Source organism: Miscanthus floridulus, chromosome 14 (assembly GCF_019320115.1).
Source record: "Miscanthus floridulus cultivar M001 chromosome 14, ASM1932011v1, whole genome shotgun sequence".
Lineage (NCBI taxonomy): Eukaryota > Viridiplantae > Streptophyta > Magnoliopsida > Poales > Poaceae > Miscanthus > Miscanthus floridulus.
In genome coordinates this window covers 39,814,548-39,837,174 of record NC_089593.1, presented here as the reverse complement: position 1 = coordinate 39,837,174, position 22,627 = coordinate 39,814,548, and positions in this window count along the sequence as shown.

Below are 22,627 nucleotides of genomic sequence, written 5' to 3'. Positions count from 1 at the left end.
ATGGTATGTTTGGCCCAAACCGTGCACCTATCTTGCACTAATCCTAACACTACATCCAAACGGACCGAAACAAGATTCCACTTAAGCCTCGTCACCTTGGAGTTCTATCGGGTGCGATCAAAATGATTTCTGAGCCTTGTTTGGAACAAACCGTGCACTTATCTTGCACTAATACTAATACTATCTCCAAACGGACTAAAACAAGATTCCACTTGAGCCTCATCACCTAGGAGTTCCATCGGGTGCTTCCAAAATGATTTTCGAGCCTTGTTTGGCACAAACCATGCACCTATCTTTCATTGATACTAACACTATCTCCAAATGGACTGAAACAAGATTCCACTTGAGCCTCGTCACCTAGGAGTTCCATCGGGTGCGTCCAAAATGATTTCTGAGCCTATGGTACATTAGGCACAAACCATGCACCTATCTTGCACTAAAACTAACACTATATCCGAACGGACGGAAACGAGATTTCACTTGAGCCTTGTCACCTAGGAGTTCTATCGGATGCGGTCAAAATGACTTCCAAGCCTTGTTTGGAACAAACCGTGCACCTATCTTGCACTAATACTAACACTAACTCCAAACAGACCGAAACAAGATTCCACTTAAGCCTCGTTATCTATGAGATCCATCGGGTGCTTCTGAAATGATTTCTGAGCCTTGTTTGGCACAAACCGTGCACCTATCTTGCACTGATACTAACACTATCTCTAAACGGACCGAAACAAGATTCCACTTGAGCCTCATCACCTAGGAGTACCATTGGGTGCGTCCAAAATGATTTCTAAGCCTATGGTACGTTTGGCACAGACCATGCACCCATCTTGCACTAATACTAACACTATATCCAAACGGACCGAAACGAGATTCCACTTGAGCCTCATCACCTAGGAGTTCTATTGGGTGCGGTCAAAATGATTTCCAAGCCTTGTTTGGAACAAACCATGCACCTGTCTTGCACTAATACTAACACTATCTCCAAACGGACCGAAACAAGATTCCACTTGAGCCTCATCGTCTAGGAGTTCCATCGGGTGCTTCCAAAATGATTTCCGAGACTTGTTTGGCATAAACCGTGCACCTATCTTGCACTAATACTAACACTATCTCCAAACGGACTGAAACAAGATTCCACTTGAGCCTCGTCACCTAGGAGTACCATTGGGTGCGTCCAAAACGATTTCTGATCCTATGGTACGTTTGGCACAAACCGTGCACCTATCTTGCACTAATCCTAACACTATATCCAAACGGACTGAAACGAGATTCCACTTGAACCTCGTCACCTAGGAGTTCTATCGGGTGCGGTCAAAATGATTTCTGAGCCTTGTTTGGAACAAACCGTGCACTTATCTTGCACTAATACTAATACTATCTCCAAACGGACTGAAACAAGATTCCACTTGAGCCTCGTCACCTAGGAGTTCCATCGAGTGCTTCCGAAATGATTTCCGAGCCTTGTTTGGCACAAACCGTGCACCTATCTTTCATTGATACTAACACTATCTCCAAACGGACTGAAACAAGATTCCACTTGAGCCTCATCACCTAGGAGTTGCATCGGGTGTGTCCAAAATGATTTCTGAGCCTATGGTACATTAGGCATAAACCATGCACCTATCTTGCACTAAAACTAACACTATATCCAAACGGACCGTAACAAGATTTCACTTTACCCTCGTCACCTAGGAGTTCTATCGGGTGTGGTCAAAACAATTTCCGAGCCTTGTTTGGAACAAACCGTGCACCTATCTTGCAATAATACTAACACTATCTCCAAATGGACCAAAACAAGATTCCACTTGAGCCTCGTCACCTAGGAGTACCATAGGGTGTGTCCAAAATGATTTCTGAGCCTATGGTATGTTTGACACAAACCGTGCACCTATCTTGCACTAATACTAACACTAACTCCAAACAGACCGAAACAAGATTTCACTTAAGCCTCTTCATCTATGAGATCCATCGGGTGCTTCCAAAATGATTTCCGAGCCTTGTTTGGCACACACCGTGCACCTATCTTGCACTGATACTAACACTATCTCCAAACGGACCGAAACAAGATTCCACTTGAGCCTCGTCACCTAGGAGTACCATCGGGTGCGTCCAAAATGATTTCTGATCCTATGGTACGTTTGGCACAAACCGTACACCTATCTTGCACTGATACTAACACGATCTCCAAATGGACCGAAACAAGATTCCACTTGAGCCTTGTCACCTAGGAGTACCATCGGGTGCGTCCAAAACGATTTCTGATCCTATGGTACGTTTGGCACAAACCGTGCACCTATCTTGCACTGATACTAACACTATCTCCAAACGGACTGAAACAAGATTCCACTTGAGCCTCATCACCTAGGAGTACCATCGGGTGCGTCCAAAATGATTTATGATCCTATGGTACGTTTGGCCCAAACCGTGCACCTGTCTTGCACTGATACTAACACTATCTCCAAACGGACCAAAACAAGATTCCACTTGAGCCTCGTCACCTTGGAGTTCTATCGGGTGCGGTTAAAACGATTTCCGAGCCTTGTTTGGAACAAACCGTGCACCTATGTTGCACTAATCCTAACACTATCTCCGAACGGACTGAAACAAGATTCCACTTGAGCCTCGTCACCTAGGAGTACCGTCGGGTGCATTCAAAATGATTTCTAATCCTATGGTATGTTTGGCCCAAACCGTGCACCTATCTTGCACTAATCCTAACACTACATCCAAACGGACCGAAACGAGATTCCACTTAAGCCTCGTCACCTTGGAGTTCTATCGGGTGCGATCAAAATGATTTCTGAGCCTTGTTTGGAACAAACCGTGCACTTATCTTGCACTAATACTAATACTATCTCCAAACGGACTAAAACAAGATTCCACTTGAGCCTCATCACCTAGGAGTTCCATCGGGTGCTTCCAAAATGATTTTCGAGCCTTGTTTGGCACAAACCATGCACCTATCTTTCATTGATACTAACACTATCTCCAAATGGACTGAAACAAGATTCCACTTGAGCCTCGTCACCTAGGAGTTCCATCGGGTGCGTCCAAAATGATTTCTGAGCCTATGGTACATTAGGCACAAACCATGCACCTATCTTGCACTAAAACTAACACTATATCCGAACGGACCGAAACGAGATTTCACTTGAGCCTTGTCACCTAGGAGTTCTATCGGATGCGGTCAAAATGACTTCCAAGCCTTGTTTGGAACAAACCGTGCACCTATCTTGCACTAATACTAACACTAACTCCAAACGGACCGAAACAAGATTCCACTTAAGCCTCGTTATCTACGAGATCCATCGGGTGCTTCTGAAATGATTTCTGAGCCTTGTTTGGCACAAACCGTGCACCTATCTTGCACTGATACTAACACTATCTCTAAACGGACCGAAACAAGATTCCACTTGAGCCTCGTCACCTAGGAGTACCATTGGGTGCGTCCAAAATGATTTCTAAGCCTATGGTACGTTTGGCACAGACCATGCACCCATCTTGCACTAATACTAACACTATATCCAAACGGACCGAAACGAGATTCCACTTGAGCCTCATCACCTAGGAGTTCTATTGGGTGCGGTCAAAATGATTTCCAAGCCTTGTTTGGAACAAACCATGCACCTGTCTTGCACTAATACTAACACTATCTCCAAACGGACCGAAACAAGATTCCACTTGAGCCTCATCGTCTAGGAGTTCCATCGGGTGCTTCCAAAATGATTTCCGAGACTTGTTTGGCATAAACCGTGCACCTATCTTGCACTAATACTAACACTATCTCCAAACGGACTGAAACAAGATTCCACTTGAGCCTCGTCACCTAGGAGTACCATTGGGTGCGTCCAAAACGATTTCTGATCCTATGGTACGTTTGGCACAAACCGTGCACCTATCTTGCACTAATCCTAACACTATATCCAAACGGACTGAAACGAGATTCCACTTGAACCTCGTCACCTAGGAGTTCTATCGGGTGTGGTCAAAATGATTTCTGAGCCTTGTTTGGAACAAACCGTGCACTTATCTTGCACTAATACTAATACTATCTCCAAACGGACTGAAACAAGATTCCACTTGAGCCTCGTCACCTAGGAGTTCCATCGAGTGCTTCCGAAATGATTTCCGAGCCTTGTTTGGCACAAACCGTGCACCTATCTTTCATTGATACTAACACTATCTCCAAACGGACTGAAACAAGATTCCACTTGAGCCTCATCACCTAGGAGTTGCATCGGGTGTGTCCAAAATGATTTCTGAGCCTATGGTACATTAGGCATAAACCATGCACCTATCTTGCACTAAAACTAACACTATATCCAAACGGACCGTAACAAGATTTCACTTTACCCTCGTCACCTAGGAGTTCTATCGGGTGTGGTCAAAATAATTTCCGAGCCTTGTTTGGAACAAACCGTGCACCTATCTTGCAATAATACTAACACTATCTCCAAATGGACCAAAACAAGATTCCACTTGAGCCTCGTCACCTAGGAGTACCATAGGGTGTGTCCAAAATGATTTCTGAGCCTATGGTATGTTTAACACAAACCGTGCACCTATCTTGCACTAATACTAACACTAACTCCAAACAGACCGAAACAAGATTTCACTTAAGCCTCTTCATCTATGAGATCCATCGGGTGCTTCCAAAATGATTTCCGAGCCTTGTTTGGCACAAACCGTGCACCTATCTTGCACTGATACTAACACTATCTCCAAACGGACCGAAACAAGATTCCACTTGAGCCTCGTCACCTAGGAGTACCATCGGGTGCGTCCAAAATGATTTCTGATCCTATGGTACGTTTGGCACAAACCGTACACCTATCTTGCACTGATACTAACACGATCTCCAAATGGACCGAAACAAGATTCCACTTGAGCCTTGTCACCTAGGAGTACCATCGGGTGCGTCCAAAACGATTTCTGATCCTATGGTACGTTTGGCACAAACCGTGCACCTATCTTGCACTGATACTAACACTATCTCCAAACGGACTGAAACAAGATTCCACTTGAGCCTCATCACCTAGGAGTACCATCGGGTGCGTCCAAAATGATTTATGATCCTATGGTACGTTTGGCCCAAACCGTGCACCTGTCTTGCACTGATACTAACACTATCTCCAAACGGACCAAAACAAGATTCCACTTGAGCCTCGTCACCTTGGAGTTCTATCGGGTGCGGTTAAAACGATTTCCGAGCCTTGTTTGGAACAAACCGTGCACCTATGTTGCACTAATCCTAACACTATCTCCGAACGGACTGAAACAAGATTCCACTTGAGCCTCGTCACCTAGGAGTACCGTCGGGTGCATTCAAAATGATTTCTAATCCTATGGTATGTTTGGCCCAAACCGTGCACCTATCTTGCACTAATCCTAACACTACATCCAAACGGACCGAAACGAGATTCCACTTAAGCCTCGTCACCTTGGAGTTCTATCGGGTGCGATCAAAATGATTTCTGAGCCTTGTTTGGAACAAACCGTGCACTTATCTTGCACTAATACTAATACTATCTCCAAACGGACTAAAACAAGATTCCACTTGAGCCTCATCACCTAGGAGTTCCATCGGGTGCTTCCAAAATGATTTTTGAGCCTTGTTTGGCACAAACCATGCACCTATCTTTCATTGATACTAACACTATCTCCAAATGGACTGAAACAAGATTCCACTTGAGCCTCGTCACCTAGGAGTTCCATCGGGTGCGTCCAAAATGATTTCTGAGCCTATGGTACATTAGGCACAAACCATGCACCTATCTTGCACTAAAACTAACACTATATCCGAACGGACGGAAACGAGATTTCACTTGAGCCTTGTCACCTAGGAGTTCTATCGGATGCGGTCAAAATGACTTCCAAGCCTTGTTTGGAACAAACCGTGCACCTATCTTGCACTAATACTAACACTAACTCCAAACGGACCAAAACAAGATTCCACTTAAGCCTCGTTATCTACGAGATCCATCGGGTGCTTCTGAAATGATTTCTGAGCCTTGTTTGGCACAAACCGTGCACCTATCTTGCACTGATACTAACACTATCTCTAAACGGACCGAAACAAGATTCCACTTGAGCCTCATCACCTAGGAGTACCATTGGGTGCGTCCAAAATGATTTCTAAGCCTATGGTACGTTTGGCACAGACCATGCACCCATCTTGCACTAATACTAACACTATATCCAAACGGACCGAAACGAGATTCCACTTGAGCCTCATCACCTAGGAGTTCTATTGGGTGCGGTCAAAATGATTTCCAAGCCTTGTTTGGAACAAACCATGCACCTGTCTTGCACTAATACTAACACTATCTCCAAACGGACCGAAACAAGATTCCACTTGAGCCTCATCGTCTAGGAGTTCCATCGGGTGCTTCCAAAATGATTTCCGAGACTTGTTTGGCATAAACCGTGCACCTATCTTGCACTAATACTAACACTATCTCCAAACGGACTGAAACAAGATTCCACTTGAGCCTCGTCACCTAGGAGTACCATTGGGTGCGTCCAAAACGATTTCTGATCCTATGGTACGTTTGGCACAAACCGTGCACCTATCTTGCACTAATCCTAACACTATATCCAAACGGACTGAAACGAGATTCCACTTGAACCTCGTCACCTAGGAGTTCTATCGGGTGCGGTCAAAATGATTTCTGAGCCTTGTTTGGAACAAACCGTGCACTTATCTTGCACTAATACTAATACTATCTCCAAACGGACTGAAACAAGATTCCACTTGAGCCTCGTCACCTAGGAGTTCCATCGAGTGCTTCCGAAATGATTTCCGAGCCTTGTTTGGCACAAACCGTGCACCTATCTTTCATTGATACTAACACTATCTCCAAACGGACTGAAACAAGATTCCACTTGAGCCTCATCACCTAGGAGTTGCATCGGGTGTGTCCAAAATGATTTCTGAGCCTATGGTACATTAGGCATAAACCATGCACCTATCTTGCACTAAAACTAACACTATATCCAAACGGACCGTAACGAGATTTCACTTTACCCTCGTCACCTAGGAGTTCTATCGGGTGTGGTCAAAACAATTTCCGAGCCTTGTTTGGAACAAACCGTGCACCTATCTTGCAATAATACTAACACTATCTCCAAATGGACCAAAACAAGATTCCACTTGAGCCTCGTCACCTAGGAGTACCATAGGGTGTGTCCAAAATGATTTCTGAGCCTATGGTATGTTTGACACAAACCGTGCACCTATCTTGCACTAATACTAACACTAACTCCAAACAGACCGAAACAAGATTTCACTTAAGCCTCTTCATCTATGAGATCCATCGGGTGCTTCCAAAATGATTTCCGAGCCTTGTTTGGCACAAACCGTGCACCTATCTTGCACTGATACTAACACTATCTCCAAACGGACCGAAACAAGATTCCACTTGAGCCTCGTCACCTAGGAGTACCATCGGGTGCGTCCAAAACGATTTCTGATCCCATGGTACGTTTGGCACAAACCGTACACCTATCTTGCACTGATACTAACACGATCTCCAAACGGACCGAAACAAGATTCCACTTGAGCCTCGTCACCTAGGAGTACCATCGGGTGCGTCCAAAACGATTTCTGATCCTATGGTACGTTTGGCACAAACCGTGCACCTATCTTGCACTGATACTAACACTGTCTCCAAATGGACTGAAACAAGATTCCACTTGAGCCTCATCACCTAGGAGTACCATCGGGTGCGTCCAAAATGATTTATGATCCTATGGTACGTTTGGCCCAAACCGTGCACCTGTCTTGCACTGATACTAACACTATCTCCAAACGGACCAAAACAAGATTCCACTTGAGCCTCGTCACCTTGGAGTTCTATCGGGTGCGGTTAAAACGATTTCTAAGCCTTGTTTGGAACAAACCGTGCACCTATGTTGCACTAATCCTAACACTATCTCTGAACGGACTGAAACAAGATTCCACTTGAGCCTCGTCACCTAGGAGTACCGTCGGGTGCATTCAAAATGATTTCTGATCCTATGGTATGTTTGGCCCAAACCGTGCACCTATCTTGCACTAATCCTAACACTACATCCAAACGGACCGAAACGAGATTCCACTTAAGCCTCGTCACCTTGGAGTTCTATCGGGTGCGATCAAAATGATTTCTGAGCCTTGTTTGGAACAAACCGTGCACTTATCTTGCACTAATACTAATACTATCTCCAAACGGACTAAAACAAGATTCCACTTGAGCCTCATCACCTAGGAGTTCCATCGGGTGCTTCCAAAATGATTTTCGAGACTTGTTTGGCACAAACCATGCACCTATCTTTCATTGATACTAACACTATCTCCAAATGGACTGAAACAAGATTCCACTTGAGCCTCGTCACCTAGGAGTTCCATCGGGTGCGTCCAAAACGATTTCTGAGCCTATGGTACATTAGGCACAAACCATGCACCTATCTTGCACTAAAACTAACACTATATCCGAACGGACCGAAACGAGATTTCACTTGAGCCTTGTCACCTAGGAGTTCTATCAGATGCGGTCAAAATGACTTCCAAGCCTTGTTTGGAACAAACCGTGCACCTATCTTGCACTAATACTAATACTAACTCCAAACGGACCGAAACAAGATTCCACTTAAGCCTCGTTATCTACGAGATCCATCGGGTGCTTCTGAAATGATTTCTGAGCCTTGTTTGGCACAAACCGTGCACCTATCTTGCACTGATACTAACACTATCTCCAAACGGACCGAAACAAGATTCCACTTGAGCCTCATCACCTAGGAGTACCATTGGGTGCGTCCAAAATGATTTCTAAGCCTATGGTACGTTTGGCACAGACCATGCACCCATCTTGCACTAATACTAACACTATATCCAAACGGACCGAAACGAGATTCCACTTGAGCCTCATCACCTAGGAGTTCTATTGGGTGCGGTCAAAATGATTTCCAAGCCTTGTTTGGAACAAACCATGCACCTGTCTTGCACTAATACTAACACTATCTCCAAACGGACCGAAACAAGATTCCACTTGAGCCTCATCGTCTAGGAGTTCCATCGGGTGCTTCCAAAATGATTTCCGAGACTTGTTTGGCATAAACCGTGCACCTATCTTGCACTAATACTAACACTATCTCCAAACGGACTGAAACAAGATTCCACTTGAGCCTCGTCACCTAGGAGTACCATTGGGTGCGTCCAAAACGATTTCTGATCCTATGGTACGTTTGGCACAAACCGTGCACCTATCTTGCACTAATCCTAACACTATATCCAAACGGACTGAAACGAGATTCCACTTGAACCTCGTCACCTAGGAGTTCTATCGGGTGCGGTCAAAATGATTTCTGAGCCTTGTTTGGAACAAACCGTGCACTTATCTTGCACTAATACTAATACTATCTCCAAACGGACTGAAACAAGATTCCACTTGAGCCTCGTCACCTAGGAGTTCCATCGAGTGCTTCCGAAATGATTTCCGAGCCTTGTTTGGCACAAACCGTGCACCTATCTTTCATTGATACTAACACTATCTCCAAACGGACTGAAACAAGATTCCACTTGAGCCTCATCACCTAGGAGTTGCATCGGGTGTGTCCAAAATGATTTCTGAGCCTATGGTACATTAGGCATAAACCATGCACCTATCTTGCACTAAAACTAACACTATATCCAAACGGACCGTAACGAGATTTCACTTTACCCTCGTCACCTAGGAGTTCTATCGGGTGTGGTCAAAACAATTTCCGAGCCTTGTTTGGAACAAACCGTGCACCTATCTTGCAATAATACTAACACTATCTCCAAATGGACCAAAACAAGATTCCACTTGAGCCTCGTCACCTAGGAGTACCATAGGGTGTGTCCAAAATGATTTCTGAGCCTATGGTATGTTTGACACAAACCGTGCACCTATCTTGCACTAATACTAACACTAACTCCAAACAGACCGAAACAAGATTTCACTTAAGCCTCTTCATCTATGAGATCCATCGGGTGCTTCCAAAATGATTTCTGAGCCTTGTTTGGCACAAACCGTGCACCTATCTTGCACTGATACTAACACTATCTCCAAACGGACCGAAACAAGATTCCACTTGAGCCTCGTCACCTAGGAGTACCATCGGGTGCGTCCAAAACGATTTCTGATCCCATGGTACGTTTGGCACAAACCGTACACCTATCTTGCACTGATACTAACACGATCTCCAAACGGACCGAAACAAGATTCCACTTGAGCCTCGTCACCTAGGAGTACCATCGGGTGCGTCCAAAACGATTTCTGATCCTATGGTACGTTTGGCACAAACCGTGCACCTATCTTGCACTGATACTAACACTGTCTCCAAATGGACTGAAACAAGATTCCACTTGAGCCTCATCACCTAGGAGTACCATCGGGTGCGTCCAAAATGATTTATGATCCTATGGTACGTTTGGCCCAAACCGTGCACCTGTCTTGCACTGATACTAACACTATCTCCAAACGGACCAAAACAAGATTCCACTTGAGCCTCGTCACCTTGGAGTTCTATCGGGTGCGGTTAAAACGATTTCTAAGCCTTGTTTGGAACAAACCGTGCACCTATGTTGCACTAATCCTAACACTATCTCCGAACGGACTGAAACAAGATTCCACTTGAGCCTCGTCACCTAGGAGTACCGTCGGGTGCATTCAAAATGATTTCTGATCCTATGGTATGTTTGGCCCAAACCGTGCACCTATCTTGCACTAATCCTAACACTACATCCAAACGGACCGAAACGAGATTCCACTTAAGCCTCGTCACCTTGGAGTTCTATCGGGTGCGATCAAAATGATTTCTGAGCCTTGTTTGGAACAAACCGTGCACTTATCTTGCACTAATACTAATACTATCTCCAAACGGACTAAAACAAGATTCCACTTGAGCCTCATCACCTAGGAGTTCCATCGGGTGCTTCCAAAATGATTTTCGAGACTTGTTTGGCACAAACCATGCACCTATCTTTCATTGATACTAACACTATCTCCAAATGGACTGAAACAAGATTCCACTTGAGCCTCGTCACCTAGGAGTTCCATCGGGTGCGTCCAAAACGATTTCTGAGCCTATGGTACATTAGGCACAAACCATGCACCTATCTTGCACTAAAACTAACACTATATCCGAACGGACCGAAACGAGATTTCACTTGAGCCTTGTCACCTAGGAGTTCTATCAGATGCGGTCAAAATGACTTCCAAGCCTTGTTTGGAACAAACCGTGCACCTATCTTGCACTAATACTAACACTAACTCCAAACGGACCGAAACAAGATTCCACTTAAGCCTCGTTATCTACGAGATCCATCGGGTGCTTCTGAAATGATTTCTGAGCCTTGTTTGGCACAAACCGTGCACCTATCTTGCACTGATACTAACACTATCTCCAAACGGACCGAAACAAGATTCCACTTGAGCCTCATCACCTAGGAGTACCATTGGGTGCGTCCAAAATGATTTCTAAGCCTATGGTACGTTTGGCACAGACCATGCACCCATCTTGCACTAATACTAACACTATATCCAAACGGACCGAAACGAGATTCCACTTGAGCCTCATCACCTAGGAGTTCTATTGGGTGCGGTCAAAATGATTTCCAAGCCTTGTTTGGAACAAACCATGCACCTGTCTTGCACTAATACTAACACTATCTCCAAACGGACCGAAACAAGATTCCACTTGAGCCTCATCGTCTAGGAGTTCCATCGGGTGCTTCCAAAATGATTTCCGAGACTTGTTTGGCATAAACCGTGCACCTATCTTGCACTAATACTAACACTATCTCCAAACGGACTGAAACAAGATTCCACTTGAGCCTCGTCACCTAGGAGTACCATTGGGTGCGTCCAAAACGATTTCTGATCCTATGGTACGTTTGGCACAAACCGTGCACCTATCTTGCACTAATCCTAACACTATATCCAAACGGACTGAAACGAGATTCCACTTGAACCTCGTCACCTAGGAGTTCTATCGGGTGCGGTCAAAATGATTTCTGAGCCTTGTTTGGAACAAACCGTGCACTTATCTTGCACTAATACTAATACTATCTCCAAACGGACTGAAACAAGATTCCACTTGAGCCTCGTCACCTAGGAGTTCCATCGAGTGCTTCCGAAATGATTTCCAAGCCTTGTTTGGCACAAACCGTGCACCTATCTTTCATTGATACTAACACTATCTCCAAACGGACTGAAACAAGATTCCACTTGAGCCTCATCACCTAGGAGTTGCATCGGGTGCGTCCAAAATGATTTCTGAGCCTATGGTACATTAGGCATAAACCATGCACCTATCTTGCACTAAAACTAACACTATATCCAAACGGACCGTAACGAGATTTCACTTGACCCTCGTCACCTAGGAGTTCTATCGGGTGTGGTCAAAACAATTTCCGAGCCTTGTTTGGAACAAACCGTGCACCTATCTTGCAATAATACTAACACTATCTCCAAATGGACCAAAACAAGATTCCACTTGAGCCTCGTCACCTAGGAGTACCATAGGGTGTGTCCAAAATGATTTCTGAGCCTATGGTATGTTTGACACAAACCGTGCACCTATCTTGCACTAATACTAACACTAACTCCAAACAGACCGAAACAAGATTTCACTTAAGCCTCTTCATCTATGAGATCCATCGGGTGCTTCCAAAATGATTTCCGAGCCTTGTTTGGCACAAACCGTGCACCTATCTTGCACTGATACTAACACTATCTCCAAACGGACCGAAACAAGATTCCACTTGAGCCTCGTCACCTAGGAGTACCATCGGGTGCGTCCAAAATGATTTCTGATCCTATGGTACGTTTGGCACAAACCGTACACCTATCTTGCACTGATACTAACACGATCTCCAAATGGACCGAAACAAGATTCCACTTGAGCCTCGTCACCTAGGAGTACCATCGGGTGCGTCCAAAACGATTTCTGATCCTATGGTACGTTTGGCACAAACCGTGCACCTATCTTGCACTGATACTAACACTATCTCCAAACGGACTGAAACAAGATTCCACTTGAGCCTCATCACCTAGGAGTACCATCGGGTGCGTCCAAAATGATTTATGATCCTATGGTACGTTTGGCCCAAACCGTGCACCTGTCTTGCACTGATACTAACACTATCTCCAAACGGACCAAAACAAGATTCCACTTGAGCCTCGTCACCTTGGAGTTCTATCGGGTGCGGTTAAAACGATTTCCGAGCCTTGTTTGGAACAAACCGTGCACCTATGTTGCACTAATCCTAACACTATCTCCGAACGGACTGAAACAAGATTCCACTTGAGCCTCGTCACCTAGGAGTACCGTCGGGTGCATTCAAAATGATTTCTAATCCTATGGTATGTTTGGCCCAAACCGTGCACCTATCTTGCACTAATCCTAACACTACATCCAAACGGACCGAAACGAGATTCCACTTAAGCCTCGTCACCTTGGAGTTCTATCGGGTGCGATCAAAATGATTTCTGAGCCTTGTTTGGAACAAACCGTGCACTTATCTTGCACTAATACTAATACTATCTCCAAACGGACTAAAACAAGATTCCACTTGAGCCTCATCACCTAGGAGTTCCATCGGGTGCTTCCAAAATGATTTTCGAGCCTTGTTTGGCACAAACCATGCACCTATCTTTCATTGATACTAACACTATCTCCAAATGGACTGAAACAAGATTCCACTTGAGCCTCGTCACCTAGGAGTTCCATCGGGTGCGTCCAAAATGATTTCTGAGCCTATGGTACATTAGGCACAAACCATGCACCTATCTTGCACTAAAACTAACACTATATCCGAACGGACGGAAACGAGATTTCACTTGAGCCTTGTCACCTAGGAGTTCTATCGGATGCGGTCAAAATGACTTCCAAGCCTTGTTTGGAACAAACCGTGCACCTATCTTGCACTAATACTAACACTAACTCCAAACGGACCGAAACAAGATTCCACTTAAGCCTCGTTATCTACGAGATCCATCGGGTGCTTCTGAAATGATTTCTGAGCCTTGTTTGGCACAAACCGTGCACCTATCTTGCACTGATACTAACACTATCTCTAAACGGACCGAAACAAGATTCCACTTGAGCCTCGTCACCTAGGAGTACCATTGGGTGCGTCCAAAATGATTTCTAAGCCTATGGTACGTTTGGCACAGACCATGCACCCATCTTGCACTAATACTAACACTATATCCAAACGGACCGAAACGAGATTCCACTTGAGCCTCATCACCTAGGAGTTCTATTGGGTGCGGTCAAAATGATTTCCAAGCCTTGTTTGGAACAAACCATGCACCTGTCTTGCACTAATACTAACACTATCTCCAAATGGACCGAAACAAGATTCCACTTGAGCCTCATCGTCTAGGAGTTCCATCGGGTGCTTCCAAAATGATTTCCGAGACTTGTTTGGCATAAACCGTGCACCTATCTTGCACTAATACTAACACTATCTCCAAACGGACTGAAACAAGATTCCACTTGAGCCTCGTCACCTAGGAGTACCATTGGGTGCGTCCAAAACGATTTCTGATCCTATGGTACGTTTGGCACAAACCGTGCACCTATCTTGCACTAATCCTAACACTATATCCAAACGGACTGAAACGAGATTCCACTTGAACCTCGTCACCTAGGAGTTCTATCGGGTGCGGTCAAAATGATTTCTGAGCCTTGTTTGGAACAAACCGTGCACTTATCTTGCACTAATACTAATACTATCTCCAAACGGACTGAAACAAGATTCCACTTGAGCCTCGTCACCTAGGAGTTCCATCGAGTGCTTCCGAAATGATTTCCGAGCCTTGTTTGGCACAAACCGTGCACCTATCTTTCATTGATACTAACACTATCTCCAAACGGACTGAAACAAGATTCCACTTGAGCCTCATCACCTAGGAGTTGCATCGGGTGTGTCCAAAATGATTTCTGAGCCTATGGTACATTAGGCATAAACCATGCACCTATCTTGCACTAAAACTAACACTATATCCAAACGGACCGTAACAAGATTTCACTTTACCCTCGTCACCTAGGAGTTCTATCGGGTGTGGTCAAAACAATTTCCGAGCCTTGTTTGGAACAAACCGTGCACCTATCTTGCAATAATACTAACACTATCTCCAAATGGACCAAAACAAGATTCCACTTGAGCCTCGTCACCTAGGAGTACCATAGGGTGTGTCCAAAATGATTTCTGAGCCTATGGTATGTTTGACACAAACCGTGCACCTATCTTGCACTAATACTAACACTAACTCCAAACAGACCGAAACAAGATTTCACTTGAGCCTCATCACCTAGGAGTACCATCGGGTGCGTCCAAAATGATTTATGATCCTATGGTACGTTTGGCCCAAACCGTGCACCTGTCTTGCACTGATACTAACACTATCTCCAAACGGACCAAAACAAGATTCCACTTGAGCCTCGTCACCTTGGAGTTCTATCGGGTGCGGTTAAAACGATTTCCGAGCCTTGTTTGGAACAAACCGTGCACCTATGTTGCACTAATCCTAACACTATCTCCGAACGGACTGAAACAAGATTCCACTTGAGCCTCGTCACCTAGGAGTACCGTCGGGTGCATTCAAAATGATTTCTAATCCTATGGTATGTTTGGCCCAAACCGTGCACCTATCTTGCACTAATCCTAACACTACATCCAAACGGACCGAAACGAGATTCCACTTAAGCCTCGTCACCTTGGAGTTCTATCGGGTGCGATCAAAATGATTTCTGAGCCTTGTTTGGAACAAACCGTGCACTTATCTTGCACTAATACTAATACTATCTCCAAACGGACTAAAACAAGATTCCACTTGAGCCTCATCACCTAGGAGTTCCATCGGGTGCTTCCAAAATGATTTTCGAGCCTTGTTTGGCACAAACCATGCACCTATCTTTCATTGATACTAACACTATCTCCAAATGGACTGAAACAAGATTCCACTTGAGCCTCGTCACCTAGGAGTTCCATCGGGTGCGTCCAAAATGATTTCTGAGCCTATGGTACATTAGGCACAAACCATGCACCTATCTTGCACTAAAACTAACACTATATCCGAACGGACCGAAACGAGATTTCACTTGAGCCTTGTCACCTAGGAGTTCTATCGGATGCGGTCAAAATGACTTCCAAGCCTTGTTTGGAACAAACCGTGCACCTATCTTGCACTAATACTAACACTAACTCCAAACGGACCGAAACAAGATTCCACTTAAGCCTCGTTATCTACGAGATCCATCGGGTGCTTCTGAAATGATTTCTGAGCCTTGTTTGGCACAAACCGTGCACCTATCTTGCACTGATACTAACACTATCTCTAAACGGACCGAAACAAGATTCCACTTGAGCCTCGTCACCTAGGAGTACCATTGGGTGCGTCCAAAATGATTTCTAAGCCTATGGTACGTTTGGCACAGACCATGCACCCATCTTGCACTAATACTAACACTATATCCAAACGGACCGAAACGAGATTCCACTTGAGCCTCATAACCTAGGAGTTCTATTGGGTGCGGTCAAAATGATTTCCAAGCCTTGTTTGGAACAAACCATGCACCTGTCTTGCACTAATACTAACACTATCTCCAAACGGACCGAAACAAGATTCCACTTGAGCCTCATCGTCTAGGAGTTCCATCGGGTGCTTCCAAAATGATTTCCGAGACTTGTTTGGCATAAACCGTGCACCTATCTTGCACTAATACTAACACTATCTCCAAACGGACTGAAACAAGATTCCACTTGAGCCTCGTCACCTAGGAGTACCATTGGGTGCGTCCAAAACGATTTCTGATCCTATGGTACGTTTGGCACAAACCGTGCACCTATCTTGCACTAATCCTAACACTATATCCAAACGGACTGAAACGAGATTCCACTTGAACCTCGTCACCTAGGAGTTCTATCGGGTGCGGTCAAAATGATTTCTGAGCCTTGTTTGGAACAAACCGTGCACTTATCTTGCACTAATACTAATACTATCTCCAAACGGACTGAAACAAGATTCCACTTGAGCCTCGTCACCTAGGAGTTCCATCGAGTGCTTCCGAAATGATTTCCGAGCCTTGTTTGGCACAAACCGTGCACCTATCTTTCATTGATACTAACACTATCTCCAAACGGACTGAAACAAGATTCCACTTGAGCCTCATCACCTAGGAGTTGCATCGGGTGTGTCCAAAATGATTTCTGAGCCTATGGTACATTAGGCATAAACCATGCACCTATCTTGCACTAAAACTAACACTATATCCAAACGGACCGTAACAAGATTTCACTTTACCCTCGTCACCTAGGAGTTCTATCGGGTGTGGTCAAAACAATTTCCGAGCCTTGTTTGGAACAAACCGTGCACCTATCTTGCAATAATACTAACACTATCTCCAAATGGACCAAAACAAGATTCCACTTGAGCCTCGTCACCTAGGAGTACCATAGGGTGTGTCCAAAATGATTTCTGAGCCTATGGTATGTTTGACACAAACCGTGCACCTATCTTGCACTAATACTAACACTAACTCCAAACAGACCGAAACAAGATTTCACTTAAGCCTCTTCATCTATGAGATCCATCGGGTGCTTCCAAAATGATTTCCGAGCCTTGTTTGGCACAAACCGTGCACCTATCTTGCACTGATACTAACACTATCTCCAAACGGACCGAAACAAGATTCCACTTGAGCCTCGTCACCTAGGAGTACCATCGGGTGCGTCCAAAATGATTTCTGATCCTATGGTACGTTTGGCACAAACCGTACACCTATCTTGCACTGATACTAACACGATCTCCAAATGGACCGAAACAAGATTCCACTTGAGCCTTGTCACCTAGGAGTACCATCGGGTGCGTCCAAAACGATTTCTGATCCTATGGTACGTTTGGCACAAACCGTGCACCTATCTTGCACTGATACTAACACTATCTCCAAACGGACCGAAACAAGATTCCACTTGAGCCTCATCACCTAGGAGTACCATCGGGTGCGTCCAAAATGATTTATGATCCTATGGTACGTTTGGCCCAAACCGTGCACCTGTCTTGCACTGATACTAACACTATCTCCAAACGGACCAAAACAAGATTCCACTTGAGCCTCGTCACCTTGGAGTTCTATCGGGTGCGGTTAAAACGATTTCCGAGCCTTGTTTGGAACAAACCGTGCACCTATGTTGCACTAATCCTAACACTATCTCCGAACGGACTGAAACAAGATTCCACTTGAGCCTCGTCACCTAGGAGTACCGTCGGGTGCATTCAAAATGATTTCTAATCCTATGGTATGTTTGGCCCAAACCGTGCACCTATCTTGCACTAATCCTAACACTACATCCAAACGGACCGAAACGAGATTCCACTTAAGCCTCGTCACCTTGGAGTTCTATCGGGTGCGATCAAAATGATTTCTGAGCCTTGTTTGGAACAAACCGTGCACTTATCTTGCACTAATACTAATACTATCTCCAAACGGACTAAAACAAGATTCCACTTGAGCCTCATCACCTAGGAGTTCCATCGGGTGCTTCCAAAATGATTTTCGAGCCTTGTTTGGCACAAACCATGCACCTATCTTTCATTGATACTAACACTATCTCCAAATGGACTGAAACAAGATTCCACTTGAGCCTCGTCACCTAGGAGTTCCATCGGGTGCGTCCAAAATGATTTCTGAGCCTATGGTACATTAGGCACAAACCATGCACCTATCTTGCACTAAAACTAACACTATATCCGAACGGACCGAAACGAGATTTCACTTGAGCCTTGTCACCTAGGAGTTCTATCGGATGCGGTCAAAATGACTTCCAAGCCTTGTTTGGAACAAACCGTGCACCTATCTTGCACTAATACTAACACTAACTCCAAACGGACCGAAACAAGATTCCACTTAAGCCTCGTTATCTACGAGATCCATCGGGTGCTTCTGAAATGATTTCTGAGCCTTGTTTGGCACAAACCGTGCACCTATCTTGCACTGATACTAACACTATCTCTAAACGGACCGAAACAAGATTCCACTTGAGCCTCGTCACCTAGGAGTACCATTGGGTGCGTCCAAAATGATTTCTAAGCCTATGGTACGTTTGGCACAGACCATGCACCCATCTTGCACTAATACTAACACTATATCCAAACGGACCGAAACGAGATTCCACTTGAGCCTCATCACCTAGGAGTTCTATTGGGTGCGGTCAAAATGATTTCCAAGCCTTGTTTGGAACAAACCATGCACCTGTCTTGCACTAATACTAACACTATCTCCAAACGGACCGAAACAAGATTCCACTTGAGCCTCATCGTCTAGGAGTTCCATCGGGTGCTTCCAAAATGATTTCCGAGACTTGTTTGGCATAAACCGTGCACCTATCTTGCACTAATACTAACACTATCTCCAAACGGACTGAAACAAGATTCCACTTGAGCCTCGTCACCTAGGAGTACCATTGGGTGCGTCCAAAACGATTTCTGATCCTATGGTACGTTTGGCACAAACCGTGCACCTATCTTGCACTAATCCTAACACTATATCCAAACGGACTGAAACGAGATTCCACTTGAACCTCGTCACCTAGGAGTTCTATCGGGTGCGGTCAAAATGATTTCTGAGCCTTGTTTGGAACAAACCGTGCACTTATCTTGCACTAATACTAATACTATCTCCAAACGGACTGAAACAAGATTCCACTTGAGCCTCGTCACCTAGGAGTTCCATCGAGTGCTTCCGAAATGATTTCCGAGCCTTGTTTGGCACAAACCGTGCACCTATCTTTCATTGATACTAACACTATCTCCAAACGGACTGAAACAAGATTCCACTTGAGCCTCATCACCTAGGAGTTGCATCGGGTGTGTCCAAAATGATTTCTGAGCCTATGGTACATTAGGCATAAACCATGCACCTATCTTGCACTAAAACTAACACTATATCCAAACGGACCGTAACAAGATTTCACTTTACCCTCGTCACCTAGGAGTTCTATCGGGTGTGGTCAAAACAATTTCCGAGCCTTGTTTGGAACAAACCGTGCACCTATCTTGCAATAATACTAACACTATCTCCAAATGGACCAAAACAAGATTCCACTTGAGCCTCGTCACCTAGGAGTACCATAGGGTGTGTCCAAAATGATTTCTGAGCCTATGGTATGTTTGACACAAACCGTGCACCTATCTTGCACTAATACTAACACTAACTCCAAACAGACCGAAACAAGATTTCACTTAAGCCTCTTCATCTATGAGATCCATCGGGTGCTTCCAAAATGATTTCCGAGCCTTGTTTGGCACAAACCGTGCACCTATCTTGCACTGATACTAACACTATCTCCAAACGGACCGAAACAAGATTCCACTTGAGCCTCGTCACCTAGGAGTACCATCGGGTGCGTCCAAAATGATTTCTGATCCTATGGTACGTTTGGCACAAACCGTACACCTATCTTGCACTGATACTAACACGATCTCCAAATGGACCGAAACAAGATTCCACTTGAGCCTTGTCACCTAGGAGTACCATCGGGTGCGTCCAAAACGATTTCTGATCCTATGGTACGTTTGGCACAAACCGTGCACCTATCTTGCACTGATACTAACACTATCTCCAAACGGACTGAAACAAGATTCCACTTGAGCCTCATCACCTAGGAGTACCATCGGGTGCGTCCAAAATGATTTATGATCCTATGGTACGTTTGGCCCAAACCGTGCACCTGTCTTGCACTGATACTAACACTATCTCCAAACGGACCAAAACAAGATTCCACTTGAGCCTCGTCACCTTGGAGTTCTATCGGGTGCGGTTAAAACGATTTCCGAGCCTTGTTTGGAACAAACCGTGCACCTATGTTGCACTAATCCTAACACTATCTCCGAACGGACTGAAACAAGATTCCACTTGAGCCTCGTCACCTAGGAGTACCGTCGGGTGCATTCAAAATGATTTCTAATCCTATGGTATGTTTGGCCCAAACCGTGCACCTATCTTGCACTAATCCTAACACTACATCCAAACGGACCGAAACGAGATTCCACTTAAGCCTCGTCACCTTGGAGTTCTATCGGGTGCGATCAAAATGATTTCTGAGCCTTGTTTGGAACAAACCGTGCACTTATCTTGCACTAATACTAATACTATCTCCAAACGGACTAAAACAAGATTCCACTTGAGCCTCATCACCTAGGAGTTCCATCGGGTGCTTCCAAAATGATTTTCGAGACTTGTTTGGCACAAACCATGCACCTATCTTTCATTGATACTAACACTATCTCCAAATGGACTGAAACAAGATTCCACTTGAGCCTCGTCACCTAGGAGTTCCATCGGGTGCGTCCAAAACGATTTCTGAGCCTATGGTACATTAGGCACAAACCATGCACCTATCTTGCACTAAAACTAACACTATATCCAAACGGACCGAAACGAGATTTCACTTGAGCCTTGTCACCTAGGAGTTCTATCGGATGCGGTCAAAATGACTTCCAAGCCTTGTTTGGAACAAACCGTGCACCTATCTTGCACTAATACTAACACTAACTCCAAACGGACCGAAACAAGATTCCACTTAAGCCTCGTTATCTACGAGATCCATCGGGTGCTTCTGAAATGATTTCTGAGCCTTGTTTGGCACAAACCGTGCACCTATCTTGCACTGATACTAACACTATCTCTAAACGGACCGAAACAAGATTCCACTTGAGCCTCATCACCTAGGAGTACCATTGGGTGCGTCCAAAATGATTTCTAAGCCTATGGTACGTTTGGCACAGACCATGCACCCATCTTGCACTAATACTAACACTATATCCAAACGGACCGAAACGAGATTCCACTTGAGCCTCATCACCTAGGAGTTCTATTAGGTGCGGTCAAAATGATTTCCAAGCCTTGTTTGGAACAAACCATGCACCTGTCTTGCACTAATACTAACACTATCTCCAAACGGACCGAAACAAGATTCCACTTGAGCCTCATCGTCTAGGAGTTCCATCGGGTGCTTCCAAAATGATTTCCGAGACTTGTTTGGCATAAACCGTGCACCTATCTTGCACTAATACTAACACTATCTCCAAACGGACTGAAACAAGATTCCACTTGAGCCTCGTCACCTAGGAGTACCATTGGGTGCGTCCAAAACGATTTCTGATCCTATGGTACGTTTGGCACAAACCGTGCACCTATCTTGCACTAATCCTAACACTATATCCAAACGGACTGAAACGAGATTCCACTTGAACCTCGTCACCTAGGAGTTCTATCGGGTGCGGTCAAAATGATTTCTGAGCCTTGTTTGGAACAAACCGTGCACTTATCTTGCACTAATACTAATACTATCTCCAAACGGACTGAAACAAGATTCCACTTGAGCCTCGTCACCTAGGAGTTCCATCGAGTGCTTCCGAAATGATTTCCGAGCCTTGTTTGGCACAAACCGTGCACCTATCTTTCATTGATACTAACACTATCTCCAAACGGACTGAAACAAGATTCCACTTGAGCCTCATCACCTAGGAGTTGCATCGGGTGTGTCCAAAATGATTTCTGAGCCTATGGTACATTAGGCATAAACCATGCACCTATCTTGCACTAAAAC